This window comes from Alexandromys fortis, unplaced genomic scaffold (assembly GCF_014885135.2).
Source record: "Alexandromys fortis isolate MF-2015 unplaced genomic scaffold, M_Fortis_MF-2015_v1.1 scaffold_212, whole genome shotgun sequence".
NCBI lineage: Eukaryota > Metazoa > Chordata > Mammalia > Rodentia > Cricetidae > Alexandromys > Alexandromys fortis.
This window is the reverse complement of record NW_026068091.1, coordinates 1,701,111-1,713,421: the sequence shown is the minus strand read 5'-3', so window position 1 is coordinate 1,713,421 and position 12,311 is coordinate 1,701,111. Positions and strand designations below refer to the sequence as shown.

The 12,311-nt window shown below is 50.2% G+C and overlaps 1 protein-coding gene across 16 annotated transcripts in view; it reads right to left on the bottom strand.

Moving 5' to 3' along the window:
• Positions 1-12,311, bottom strand: part of Trerf1 (transcriptional regulating factor 1) — a 216,991-nt gene that overhangs the window by 61,698 nt on the left and 142,982 nt on the right. For all 16 annotated transcript variants that reach the window (XM_050122801.1, XM_050122802.1, XM_050122803.1 and 13 more), the window contains one exon: positions 7,050-7,163. The gene's annotated coding sequence lies outside the window, so the exon portion shown is untranslated. The remainder of the gene's footprint in view (positions 1-7,049; positions 7,164-12,311) is intronic.

Genomic DNA, 12,311 nt, shown 5'->3' with positions numbered 1-12,311 from the left:
CCGGAAAGTTAAACTGGGCTCCTTTAAGCCCACTTCCCCTGCCTTCTCCCCCACCCCCACCCCGTTGCTAAACATTCAGGAAATGCAAACCCCACATAAAGATAAGCTGGACCAAACAGCAGAGGACCAGCTCTGTGACCTTGTTGGGCAGTGGCTTCCGTTCTTGCACCCCAGACTGCAGAACGCAGGGCCTTCACCTAGAATGAACTTCAAGAGGGAACTCGGCATGAGGGGTTTCTCCAGATGCTCCCCATGATACCCTGAAATCCTGGACCAGAATATTGAAACAGTGGCTCTCCGTCCACACTAGCTTAGGTGATTCCTACAGACCGAGCTTACTGGGGGAAGGAAGGCTGGAGAGATGGCTCAGCAGCTAAAAGTACTTGGCTGACTTTCCAGAGGACCTGAGTTTGATTCCCAGCACCAACATGGTGGCTCATAATGGCCTGTGACTCCATACCAGGGGATCTAACCCCCTCTTCTGGCCTCCTTGGGTACTTCACCCAGAACTGGGAAGTGGAGACAGGAGGATTCCTGGAGTTCACTGGCCAGCTAATCTAGCCTAATCTGAGTTCCAGGCCAATGAGAGGCCTGTCTCAAAAGACAAGGAGGACACCTAGGGTCATTCTCTGGCTTCTACGTGCACAAGCAGAGGTGCATGTTCCCACACACGAGCGTGCCTATACACGAGCACATACATGTAAACATAATACATACATGGTTGGTCATAGGTAGGCCACCGTACCTAACTCAAGAGGCTGAGGGGAGAGGATAGCCACAAGCTTGAGGCCAGTTTAAGTTAACAGAGTGAGAGAGACACTGTCTCAAAATTCACAAATATACAAGTAAACACAGAAATATATATGTAACAGAACGGCGCATACCTATGACTGGTACCAGTCGGGTTCTTAGGGTAGTTTTAGGAGAGAGACCACTTGCTCAACAGTGAGGAGCTGATGGCTAGTTTCCAGAGCAGCACTTACTGACTCAGAGGGGAACATGTTTCTGTCAGCTCTGATGGGACTTGGCCCAGGGCACCTCCTGGTTCTACACCCAGTAACTCTGGCACCCCAGGCTTCCCAGGCAGCCCTGGTCATGCTGCACCCTGCCTCCTGGTTCTGGAATCATCTCCACAGGTGTATCCAGGACAAGCCCTTGCCTCAGCCAGGGCTCAGGTGCCCTGGGAGAATCACCAATGGGGAATATTTCATCTGCCCATTGAGCTCCCCATGGGCAAGGCCAGTTGATGCAAGAGCTCCGTCTTGACTTAGAGATCTGGGTAAGCAGAAGCAAGGAGGGGCAGGAAGGCTGAATCACCCAGTAGAGAGGCAGTCAACAGACTGAGGTTTACTGTGGGGTTGGGCCTTTAGCCCCAGGCGTGTGGGCCAGGCCACTCATTTGATTGAGAACATCAGGACATCATCTCCTAATTGTACGAGAGAAAAACTCTTCCCTAATCCCATCCACCTCCAGGCCCAGCTTGCCTGGCAACCTCCATCGCTCCAAACGACCAAGCAACACGAAATGGTTCAAATAGATTTTGGTCCTCGATAGCCTCAGATTTTAGAGAAAGGTGCCAATCTCTGTGTATGGCTAGCCACGTGTTGAGTCTTCCCTCTGATTATTTTATTTATGTATTTGAGACAAAATGTTACTCTGTAGACCAGCCTGACCAGAAGTTCCATCTGTAGCCCAGGCTACCCTCAAACTCATGGTGATCCTCCTGCATCAGCTTCCCGAGTGTTGGGATTATATGTGTGAACCATCACGTTCAGCTTTTGAAATGGGATCTCACTGTGTCGCACAGGCTGGCTTTGAGTTTCTAATCTGAAGGGGTCTTCCCACTTCTGCCTCCACACGGCTGGGACTACAAACGCATGGTCACACCCAGCTCCTTGGTTTCTGTTTTAAATGCTCCTGTTCAGAGACTGCCATCAGTAGCGAGGCTGGGTGCTCCATTCGCTCGAGATTCCCACCTCCACTTTCATCCCGTTTTGTAAACCAGCTCTGTCCACTTAGAGCACCAGGCGCAAAGAGATCTGGTCTCAGAGCCAACCAGACACAGCCTAGAGTCACCTGAGGAGAAAGCTCTCATCAAGAACCACCTATATCAGATTGGCCTGCAATCATGTCTGCGGGGAATTATCTTGATTGTTAATTGACGTAGGAGGGGTGTATGTGTGAGCCAGCAAACAGTGTTCCTGCTTCAAGTTCACGTTTGAGTTCCTGTCTTGACTTTCTTAATGATGGTCTGTACCTTGTAGGATGAAATAAACCTTTCCACCACCTAATCTTCAGAGAGTTTTGTCACGGTTTCCAATGACATCCAACTTCAGGGTACAAGGTCTCTGCACCTCACCTCAGTCCTGGAACAGCACTGTCTACTGTCCTCAGGTGGCAAGATGGCAGCTCAGAGAAGCAAAGTTGGCAAAGGTGTTATAGCTGGGGCACACTTAGCACATTCCCCTGCCCCATAGCTGTCCCCTACTTGACCCACCTGACCCGGTGCTCCACAGCCATCCCTCATCCAAACCAGGTGCTCCACAGACATCTTTCACACACCCCAGGTGTTCAACAGTCATCCCCCACCTGACCCAGGTGCTCCACAGCCATCCCCCACCTGACCCGGTGCTCCACAGCCCTCCCCCACCTGACCCAGGTGCTCCACAGCTGTCCCCCACCTGACCCAGGGCTCCACAGCCGTCCCCCACCTGACCCGGTGCTCCACAGCCGTCCCCCACAAAAGGTTCACAGAAAGAGTCAACAATAGTCAGGACGGGGTAGCTGGAGAAGAAGCCACATGGGGAAGGGGCAAAAGTGAGGACAGCAAGTGAGGGTCCTGTGCACATGACTTTGGGGGTCCAGAAGTGCTTGACAGGATGGGAACAAAGCAGGAAGGTTTGCTGGTGACCACTGAAGAAGCAGGTCACCAAATATGCAGAAGCCACTTCCTGTCTTGTGGGAGATAAACAACAGACTCAAACAAGTCTCCCAAAGCCGTCCGGCTATCTGAAAGCACCCTGACACAAACCGATATTCTTTGTGAACATCCTGGTCCAAAACGGTCACGGATGTCTTGGGGAGAGGGAAGGTGGAAAAAGAGGGGTCTAATCCTCCCTAGTCCTCCCAGACTAGCCTGTGACAGTGACCTCTCTGGGTCTTAGAAGTTTCTGCTCAATAGTGTCCTTGAGATGGTGGTGGCAGTGGAGAAAGCGGGGGTGGGGGGGTGGGGGGGTGGGAGAACGAGCAAGCGATACAGAGACAGAGCCATTCTGACAAGACAGAGCAGCAGACAGCCTGCTGGACACTCCTCCCACCTGGACGCTAGCCAGGCCCGCCCCTGCTTAGCTTCTAGATGAGACAAGACCAGGTGTTCAGGGTGGCATGGTCGTGGACTCAACATTTCTAACTGAAATAATAAGGGGCACGTGCCTTCAACTCCAGCACAGGCGGGAGATCTCCCTGAGTTCAAGGCTAGCTACCGCTACATAGTGGGACCATATCACAAACCAGCAACTTCTGAGAATCAAGGTTTCTGGGAGCACTCAGTGCCAGGAGCTGTGGTGCCGTCCTTTCTACACAACAAGGCCACTTTTCAAAACAAAGCAAGGGAAAGCAACCCCCACACTGTGGTTCTCAGCCTTGGCTGTTAAACTGACTGGAATCACCACGAGAACACATATGTGTAGGAATTACATCCATTAGACTGACTGAGGGAAACCACGGTCTACAGGCAAAGGGCTGGAGTCCTCACCAGCTGAGTATTGGCACTCTGGCCATTGCCTCAGGTTCAAGGACCGTGACTTCCGCTGGCAGGAGGAGCGGGGGACAAGGACGGGACGGAACTATGCTATCCCTGTTTCTGTGAGGTATTTTATCACAGCCACAAGAAAAGGAATTGATAATACAAACCACCCAAAAAAAAACCAAACAAACAAACCTCTAAACACACACATGCACAAGTCCCAGGAGTTGTCCTCAACAAATCTCACTGAAGGATAGTGCTAGAGGATGCATTTCGGGAGATGAGAAAAAATTCCAGATTTGGGAAAGGAAAACCCCAAAGTCTAAGAAAAGAAGGTGGATAGGCATGAGGGAAAATCTGCACCAAAACCAGAGAACAAGAGTATCTGATTTTAGGGGACAAGCAGGGTCAAGGGACAACAGAAGCAAGTTAGAGTGTGTAAGTTGGGAGAGGCAATGGTTAAAATGGAACCAGCCTGCGGTTCTGTAATATTTGGGAGGAGGGGAAACACTGGTTAATTTTAGACCTTAATATAGCTGTTAAAATATCCGGGGCAACCACTGAAAACAGGCACAGAATACATAGATTCTAATTAAGATAGCGAGAAGAACAAAGGGGGAAGCCAGTTCAGAGTACAAGCATGCTCACAAGGTACCAGTGACCCTAATTTGTTCTTAAGCCACGCAATGAATCTTTTTTTTCCAATGGTTTTTTTTGAGTCAGCATCTCAACCAGTAGCTTGGGCAGGCCTTGAATTTGGAATCCTCCTGCCTCAGCTTCTTGAGTACTGGACTAATAGGAATACGCTAATCTACCAGACAAAATAGATAATAACCAAACCCACACATCAAAGAGCATTGCTTTAAAATATATAAAGTAAAAATGCCAGCACTGCAAGGAGCAGTTGGCAAATTCATTGGGAAATTTGAACACTTTCTCTTTCTTTTCAGGAGCTCATGGAGGTGTTGGGTACTGACTCTAGGGGTTCACACCTGCGAGACAAGAGACCCACACTGAGTCGTGTCCCAGCTCACAACTCTTTGAATAACTAAGACATTAAGCATACAGAATCGGAAAAGGATTTAATATAGATGATTTGTGCAGTGCAAAGAACAACCAAGCCTTGTGTGGTGGCTCAGGCCTTTAGTCCCAGCATTCTGAGAGTTTGGTCTGTAGGGTGAGTTCTTGGTTAAACAGAGAGATCCTGTCTCAAACACAAGCAAGCAAACAAAACCAAACCCCGAAGTCAACCTTATTGTGTTGATCATGTAAACAAAATTAAATGCAATAATAAAAGAACACATATTCTTTCAGGGCTTAAGAAAAAATGGAAGAGATTATATATAAAATATAGAGAAGTCCACAGAATAGCTCAATATACACTCTAAGTGCTCTCAGAGAATCTATAATCAGTCTACTTTGAGAGGAGAGAAAGGTCTGTCTGTCTTTCTCTACACCCCTCTTTTCCTCCTCCTTCCTCCTTCTTTTCTTCTCCGTGACAGGCTCTCACTATGCATCCATGACTGGCCTGGACACCACCTGCCTCTTCTCTCAAGCACTGAGTCCACGGGTCTGCAATCATGCCAGCCACAGCCCGCCTTTCTTATCTCCAACAGAGGGAAGAAGGTTGAAGGACTCTTGAGCTTGGTACAAGTTGAGGAAGGAAGTGACAGGGCAGACACTGGAATCAAGTCGACTCTTTCTAACACAGAGAAGACGAAGGGACAAGCTGAGTGACACCAGTGTGTAGGGAAGAGTTGTACAAAAAAATAGTATCATGACATACTTCTTCAAATTCAAAGATGAGTCTGAGGTTCCAGGTGGTGGTGAGGGGTCAGCAGACAGATAGAGGACTTTCCACCAAGTGTCTGTGACGTTCAGTCTTCACTGCCAACTCGCCAAGACAAGAATTACCACAGAAACAGACTTCGGGGTCAATGAGGGTATCCAGGAAGTTTTAACTGAATGTGGGGGACACCATCCCACGGGCTGGGGATCGCAAAATAAATATGCAGAGGGCTGCGAGTCGAACACTAACACTTAGCTCTCCGCTTCCCGACTTTAGACACAGCACACCCTAAAGCCTCATCCTCCGGCTGCCATGTCTTCCCCACCATAATGGGTCGTACCCTTCACAAACAAGAAAATCCAAACCAACCCTTCTCCCAGTAAGCTGCTTCTGCCAGGTAGTTTGTCACAACAGAAAGGTAACTGACGGCCTCTTCAATGCAGTTTCTGATCCTTTTGACTTCTGTGAGTCTTTTGACTTCTGTGAGGGACATGGGTCTGTCCAGCTCTAACCAGGAGTCCCACACCACAGACTACTCTTAGCAATCCCATCCTATCCCACAGATATTTTTGAAAAAGTGAACTTATTTTTATTTGATTGGTGTGAGTGTTCGCTTGCATGCATGCATGTGCACCAAGTGCATGCGATACTAACGGAGGCCTAAAGAAAGTTCTAGATTTTCTGGAACCAGAGTTACATCCTACTGTGAGCCACCGTGTGGGTGCTGAGACCCTAAGCTGGGTTCTTTGCAAGTGTAGCCAGTGCTCTTAATCGCTGTTATCTCTCCGGGCCCATATCCCAGAGATTCACTCATTCAAAATCCCCTAAGAGACCCGATACCGGCCCAGGTTCAGGGGGGCAGAGTCCTTTCTGCCCCCACCTGACCTTCAATCACCAAATGAGTGCAGCTTGCCTTGCAAGCCAACACACTTCCTGTGTGTGTGTGTGTGTGTGTGTGTGTGTGTGTGTGTGTGTGTGTGTGCACAGCACACCCGTGAAGGTCAGAAGACAACCTTGGTGTCAGTCCTCAGGTGTCTTCTATCTTTTGTCTCTCACTGACCTGGAACTTTCCCCAGGATTCTATACTAGCTTCTGCACAAGCTCCAGGATCGGCCTGCCTCCAATCCCCAAGTCTCCATCACTGGGACTATAAGAACATACTACTTACTGAACCTGGCTTTTAACTCAGAGTCTAGGTATCCCAACACACGCTTTACCAACTAAATCTCTCCAGTCCCAACACAAGGCTTTTGGTTTGTTTGTCTGTCAGTGTGTAGCCCTGGCTGGCCTGGACCTCCATAAGTAGACCAGGCTGGCCTTGAACTCAGAGATAGGGCTACCTTCCAAGTAGTAGGATTAAAGGTGTGGACACGGCTGTGCATAAGTTTTTAAGTCTACCCTTACCCCAGTACCTCCCATTCTTCCAGCATGCCACGACGGCTAAAAACAGCATATACAGTTTGTTTAAACGAAGCATCTACGTTGAAGTGGCTTCCCCGAAGCCAGCAAGCTCACCTTGACCGTGGTAGCGGATGGCTGCGTTGGGGGCCTGGCTCTGGGGGCTTCTCCTGCGGCTGGCCGGTCATACTGTTCTCATGCTGCTGGGCAGGCGGAAGAAGAGACCTGGGTCTGAGGGAAAGGAGAAGGCAGGGTCATTTTCTCATCATCCAACAGAGGCCACTGGTCCAGAGCCCGAGGCGTTCCAGAGGCTTCCTGTATCCTCCCATGCACTGGGGGAACAGGTGGGCGGGTGCACAGCACAGGTCTTTGCCAAGCTGTGTAATGTGTCCAGAGGACCCCGAGGAAGAGGCCGCTAGGACTTAGACGAGGTCCCCAAAATAGCAAGGGAGTTAACGGGGAGCTGTGGAGTATGGGACGGTGCTCCTTACAGTGCTCCTCATGCCTCATGTCTGCGGTGAGCTCCAAGCACTGTGATGCAGTACTTCTGCTGGCTACAGGTGCCGGGACACGGTATTTCTCCTACTGCTTGTAACAAAAATCTTTGTTTTGCATTTTAATTGCTCAGCAAATTGACAAATATTTTTCTGATATATAATACAAATTCAGTGCTGGAGAACGGAAAGATACTCAAAGACACAAAGACAAATCTTTTTTTTTTAATTACTCAATGTAGCAGATTATTGTCAAGTGGATGTGGGGGTCCCTAGGCGCCTACTCTCAGTTTCTGGCTTCCCACATGGACTGAAGCAGGAGCACTGTACTGGGTGAGCCCCATTCTTGGATTATAGTTGGGGAGCACAGCTATGGTGCAGACACCCATGTGCTAATGATCCTCCCAGCCACCCACTGAGGGGTTTGGCTGGGGTCTTGGTTCAGAGGAGTGGGAGGGGCTGGACATAAGAGTAATTTCAAATTCTCCCCCAGGACAACAGAAAGGTAACTCTGAGGAACCACAGCGTGGGCTTTGGAAAGTGTCCCCAGCTGTCTGGAGCTAAGTATTGTCACCACGTGCCACGATCCAGAAATGAGCAGCAAGTTCACCTGCCCTGAGCCTCCTAGTGATACATTCACCTTCCCAGTCCAGGCTCAAGCTGCCTCTCTGAGTCAGAACAAGACCGTCATTAACACTGACAGAAGGCACTCCATTTTCAAAATACTAAGAGGGCCACTAGTGTTCATTTCACTTCAGGCTATTAAAATGACCCCACATGTATGTGTGAGCACGTGTGGAGGCATCCTTGACTGCTCACTTCCTCCCTGGACAGGGTTTTCAGGTGAGTGCGGAGCTCACCGTGGACCCATCGCGACATGGACCCCGTCTCTGTGTTGGAACTGCATGCAGATTGCCCAGCTCATGCAGCACTTAAGAGTCCTAGGGATTCAAACTCCCGACCCTCGTGCCTGTGTGGCAAGCTCTTCAACTACCGAGTTACCACCTCATAAAAACAACCGGAGGGAAAACAACAGCAAACACAACCAACCAGGAGTTCGGGTTGCTCTCACTTGGTGGTCACACCGTTTGTAACTTACATCGCAAGAGACTGGACACTCAGGTCTGGCTCCATGGGTACCAGGCACACACATACATGGAGGCAAACACAAAATAATACATACAGTACACACAAAATTAAAATAAACAAGTCTTTAAAAAATTAAAACCAGATATATCCATTAGGTTTGTATGCCTGCCATGTGCACACGCTCATGAGGGGTTGAAGGAGTCACAGTGGCTGCGGCAGGCAGAGGACAGCTTCCAGAGACGGGTTCTCTCCTTCCACTGTGTGGGGCCCAGGGAGCACCTTTACCTGACCAGCCCTCTTGATTAAAGAAAAAAATCAAGAAACCCTTTGTTAGTATGTCAGCTTTAAAGGGGGGGGGGGCAAGCCTTCCATGCCTGCTGCCTTCATGATTGCCCTGTACCCAAGGGAGGCATTCCAAGCCATTCTCTCCCATCTCGATCTTCAAGAGCAAATGCTCCGAGCTTCTGTGTCTCCCCCTCCCCGCTGTGTCTCCGCTTTTAGGTAATTCTTATTTTAAACTTCAGAAACAGCTAGCCCTGAAGAAGAAAATTTCCCCTTTCAAAGGCTTGTTTTCTTTTTCATGCAAACATACACATACACACACACACACACACACACACACACACACGCCCCTAACCTAAAGCATCTGCAATTTTGGAGTTGGCTGCTCACAAAATTTTATCAAGAGGATCGTCGTAAACATTCCCATGGCAACGGAAGTTTTCTGAAGGATGTCTGTACCATGCCAGAGATGGTACATCATTAAGTCTGAACATCGGCAGAGAGAAGGTTCTGGGGAAGATGTGTTTGTGTACAAAACGTTAATACAGCTATTGGCATCTGAACAGCAGACCTTATGGAGAGCCAAGAGATGGTGGCGGGAATGGGAAAAGGATCCCCTGTGGACCACGAGTCCTTGGAAGGGCTTGTCTCTCCAGGACGCCTGGAACCCAGACCAGCAACTCGGATGTCATCTACTGTGCATCAGCTTGGGTGTCCCTCTAGCTCCCCAACGAGCCTTAAGAGAGACATAGACAGCTAGCTATGGGCTGGGGAGACTCGAAAATGCCTGCTGCCAAGGTTCTCTGGTATCTGTACACACATGTACGCACGTTTACATACCCACACTAGCAATTCCATATACAGAACAGCACACACACACACACACACACCATACAGCACACACAAACCCCACCCATTTATAAAAGCTCCAGGACCAGATAATTACAATTGCCCTGTCTTACTAAGATGAAATTATTGGCTGGAATGAAGGGAAGGAAAATTAAATTAACTAGTGTAGTCCACTTAAGCATCCATGCCTCCATCAGTTGTACTGTGCAGTAAGGAGAGCCCGGAACAAACACCCAGATCACGTGAGCAGCTCTGCCCTGACTGCAGGGAGCTTACAGTCTGGTGTCAACTGACTAGGAGTTAGGAACAACCCTGAAGGTGGTGACCCGGAGAAGCATGGCCGCTGCAGCACTAGACCAGCACAGAGAAGGCGGGCGGTGCATCCAGCCGAGCCAAGGAAGGCGCGGAGGACTGGGGCCGCAGTGAGGCTCTGGGTCCGGTCTGTGGCGTGAAGGAGCACGGGCTTCTTCCCTGTGTAAGCCTGGCTTTGTCCCCGTGTTCTAATCCCGGTGTCATCAAGACAGGCATTCAAGCTGTGTGGTTTTTGTTCTTTCTCTGTTATTAGTTCCACCAGGTTACCTGGAGAAACCAGGAACTATATATGCATTACTGCAAACTCCCCCTCCTCCTAAGCTAGCACAAAGTATCCAAAATCAGGGCCCCTTTGCCCTCTCCCCAGTGTATTAGACGTCCTGAGTGTGTTCGTCCTGCTCTTTCTCCGACACCCATCCTGGCTAGCTTCAATCTGGCCAATGGTAAACTTAGCTGGACAGCGCTGATGTAAGACCGGCAGTGGGTGTGTAGGAGGTAAACCTGGGGGTGTAACCGGATGGTAATCACCTCTGACACAAGTCCCTAGGTTCAGTACTCGTTAGGGCTGCAGGAGGCTCTTGTGTCTGTCAGGAGGAGACCCTGACTCATGTATAGACCATGAGTGGTCAGGCTAAGAAGATCTAGCTCCAGTTTGGCCTTGCCTCCCACTGGTCACATAGCATTGAGAGAGAGAGAGAGAGAGAGAGAGAGAGAGAGAGAGAGAGAGAGAGAGAGAGAGAGAGAGAGAGAGAGAGAGGAAGTCCCACCCACAGGGTCTCATGAATCAGGTCTACACTAAGCAAACTTGCTGCACCCAACAGGCCCTGGCAATGGGGCAGCCATTACTGTGGGGACAGCCATGATTCTCCCTCACTGTGAAAATCAAGAGAAATCTACAAAGACTGCTCAGTCAGGCCTTGCCCAGTGTGCGAGGCTGGAGGTCAGTCGCTGTAACTGACCGACAGTCCCAACGACGTATGGGGTTTTGGTCAGTCTTCAAGGATTCACGACTACCATACTGGATCCCAGAGTGATACAGTTGTCATCTGGGGACTGCACCCAGAGCCTTGGGGCTGGGGGGCCAGGCACTAGCTCTAGCCCCGGACGCATCACAGACATGGGTGATAGGGCTTCCACCTCACAGGAGCGATGGAGAGATGGCTCGGTCAACAAGAAATTTCTGTGTGAGCGAGAGGACCCATGGGGCAAAATGGTGTGGTGTGTCTTGGGCCTGTCATCACAGTGATGGAAAGACGGAGGCAGGAGGATCCCTGGGCTCACTGGTCAGCCAGTCTAGCCGAATGGTACAAGCCCCAGGAAGAGAGAGGCCCAGCTTCAAAGCAAACAGATAAAAAATGCAACAACCAACACAGCAAATGAGATGGTGGCACCTGAGGAGGCTGGCACTCGAGGCTGTCCCCTGGCTTCCACACACATGCGCACACCCACACACGCAAAACCTTGCACACCCGAGTCACTACTGAGGTCACTAGGACACAAGCATGGAAACCAAGGCCTGGTGATTGCCCAAGTCCACAGAACAGAATGGCTGAGTCCAGGCAGGAGCCACTCCATCCACCTCTGCCCCACTGCCATCCCTCCTCATGTGACAGAAACCGGACAGAGCCCTTCCCATGTGACCATCAGGGGAACTCTCTGGAAGGAGGCATGCCTTCTCAAGGACCCATGGCCAACCAGAGGCCACTACAGAGCCCCGGGCATTCATCCTCCGCCTGAGCCTCCATTTCCCTCCCACAAAATGAAGGTGACGATGTTGGCTCACACCACACAGCTTTTAGAATCAGGGAACAATGAAGATTGAAGTAAAAAATTCTTTCACTGCACTAATAGGGCTGTGTGCACATGTGTGTGCATGTGCGCACGTGTGTGTGTGTGATGATGCTTCTGTAAGGGTGAAGGGACAACTATGGGGAGCTGGCTCTCTCCTTCCCTGGGTCCTGGGGCTTGAGCTCAGGTTCTCAGGCATGGTGACAAGTGCTTTCAGCTGTTGAGTCATCTTGCCTGTCCCAAGACGGAGACTTGAGGGGAACACATACAGACGTGAACACTTTACAGTGAGCGCCCGGAAGCCTAAGTAAAGGGTTGCTCCCTTCAGTCTGATGGCAGCTGAGATGGAAGGGACAGGCAGGGGTGGGGGTCTGCCACGGAAGGGAGGGACAAAGGATACAGCCCATGGGACTTCCCAGACGGGAAGCTGGACCAAATGAAGTATGGAGAATTCCCTCCTCGCCACCCACAGAAAGCTAGAAATTGACACAGGTGGGAAGGGGGGAAAGTGGGGGGAGAAGAAAGCGAGGCAGGGAAGAGAAAGAGGAGGAGGAGGAGGAGGAGG